Source organism: Oratosquilla oratoria, chromosome 5 (genome assembly GCF_046742065.1).
Source record: "Oratosquilla oratoria isolate Oo_2021 chromosome 5, ASM4674206v1, whole genome shotgun sequence".
Lineage (NCBI taxonomy): Eukaryota > Metazoa > Arthropoda > Malacostraca > Stomatopoda > Squillidae > Oratosquilla > Oratosquilla oratoria.
In genome coordinates, this window is record NC_134781.1 from 910,001 (window position 1) to 912,500 (window position 2,500).

Genomic DNA, 2,500 nt, shown 5'->3' on the forward strand with positions numbered 1-2,500 from the left:
ATGATAATGATAATGAGAAGGAGAAAAAGAATGAGAATAAGAATGAGAGAATGAAGAGAAGAGGAATCACAATGAGAAAAAATATAAAGAGAGGAAAAAAGTTACAGGGAAGGAGGAGGTGGGGGTCAGCGAGAAAAAAAATAGGAGAGAAAGGAAAGAGAAATGCGAGCGTCATCCACTGGAGATGTGAATTTTGTCAAACAAGAGGAGAGGATGCCCAGCAGAAGGGGTGGGAGAGAAAGAAGTGGTGGTAGAAGAGGAGGAGGAGGAGGAGGAGGAGGAGGAGGAGGAGGAGGAGGAGAAGAAGAAAAAGAAGAAAAAAAGAGGAGCAGGACGAGGAAGAGGAGGGGAGGGAAGGAGGAGGTGGGGAAGGGGATGTGGGGGAGTGGGAGGAGGAAGAGGATAAGGAATAGGAGGAGGAGGAGGAGGAGGAGGAGGAGGAGGAGGAGGGAGGAGGAGAAAGAGGAGTACCAGGAGGAGGGGGAGTAGAAGGAATGGGGTATAAAATCGAGGGGGAGGAGGGGGACACGTGGGAGGAGGAGGAAGAAGAGGGAGAATGGGAAAGGGAGGGTGGGTTAGATTAAGAGAGGGAGGGGAAAGAGGGGGAGAAGGGGAAAGAGGGAGACGAGCGGGAGAAGTGAGAGGAGGGGTAGAAGTGGAGGGGAGGAGGATTAGGAGGAGGAATTGAAGGAGGAAAAGGAGGGGGAAGACAAGGAGAAGAAATACAAAGGAAGACGAGGTGGAAAGAGAAGGACAAAGAAGACAATGAAGAGGAGGAGGAGAAGGAAGAGTAGGGGGAGGTGGAAGAGAAGGACGACGAAGAAGGAGAGTAGAAGGAGGAGGGAGAGGAGGACGAAGAGGAAAAGGAAGAATATGAGGTGGAACAGGAGGATAACGAGGAAGAGTAAGAGTAGGTGGAAGAGGAGAACGACGAGGAAGAGGAAGAGTAAGACGTAAAAGAAGAGGACGACGAGGAAGATAACCGTAGGATTTGAGCCCCAGAATTACGACGTCGACGGCGAACGGAAGGACGGACAGACAGACGAGTCCGGAGAGCTTATTGATACGGACGAAAAATTAAAGAAAACGTTTGAAGGACTACGAAAAGGAAAGGTATAACGACAAAGAGAAAATGGAATTTGGGAGAGCGAACTCCCCCCCTCCCAAAAGGCAATACTGAAGACTAATTAAAAGTAAGAATACTTAAGTAGATGTAAATTTTAACTGATAATACTTCGGCTATTTAAGAGAAAGGCTGACTGAAAACATTTGGGCAATATTGAAAACAAAGACTGTCTGAAAATATTTAGGCAATATTCAAGACAAAAGCTTTCTGAAAGTACATGGGCAAAGTTTAAGACAAAGACTGACTGAGAATACTTATGAGGTTGAGACTAAGAACAAGGCTTCCAGTGAGACCTGGTGCGAGACTGCGTATTGTGTATTAACCCCTAAACCACCTATGGTCTTCATCGCTTCAACGGAGTCTTTCGCTGATCAAGACTATGGTTCGATTCACACGTATCGACTTTTCGCCGTGCGCCGTCCACGACACGACGTCGTGCTCTCAAATAACCATGAGTATGGACGCTTTCACACGTGGTCGTGTTCGTGACGTGTGAAAGCGCCCATAGACACCCATGGTTATTTGAGAGTACGACGTCGTGTCCTCGACGACTAACGGCGAAAAGTCGACACGTGTGAAACAGGACTACGACCAGACTCTTTATGGTGGCCACGACTATAACAGTAGAAATACCTCTACTTGTTAAAACCAAAGCTTAAAATACTTAATCCCCGATAAATTTAAGAGAAAATATTACGAGAAGAAACTGAAGGGAGAAATAGGACTAATGAACCAAGAGGAAAGGTGGAAGACAACAAAAAAAGAACAAGAGCAAGAGCAAGAGAAAAAGAGAAAAAAAAGTAAAAAAGAAAAGAAAAAGGTAAAAAGAAAAGAAAAAAAAAGTAAAAGAAGAGAGGGAAGGTTGAAGGTAGGACGAGAAAGAGGAGAAAGAAGAGAAGAAAGTGGAAAAGGAAGAGAAGGAAGGTAGAAGAAGGTAGGAGGAGAAATAGGAGGATGAGGAGCAGAAAGAGGAGGAGGAAAAGGAAAAGAAGGAGGAGGATGGAGTGTAGGAGAGATGTTAGCTTTGAGGAAGAGATACAAGAGATACACAGATAAGAGATGGATAACTATTGAGAAGTACAAGCAGAGGAACTCCCAGAAGAGAGGGAGTTGGAGAAGGAGTGAGTGTAAGGAAGCAAGCAAGACGGGAGTGGATCGCGGAGCCCCTGACCCCAATGGCACCAGACACTTCGACTTCCGGGAGGGGGGAGAGAAGGGGAGAGGGGAAGAAAAGGGGAGAGGGGGAGGGAGGGAGAGGGAAAGAGAAGGGGAGAGGGATCAGAAGGGGAGAGGGGGAGAGAAGAGGAGACATGGGGATGGGGAAAGGAGGGAGAGGATGGAGGAAAGAGAGAGAGAGAGAGAGAAAGAGGGAGA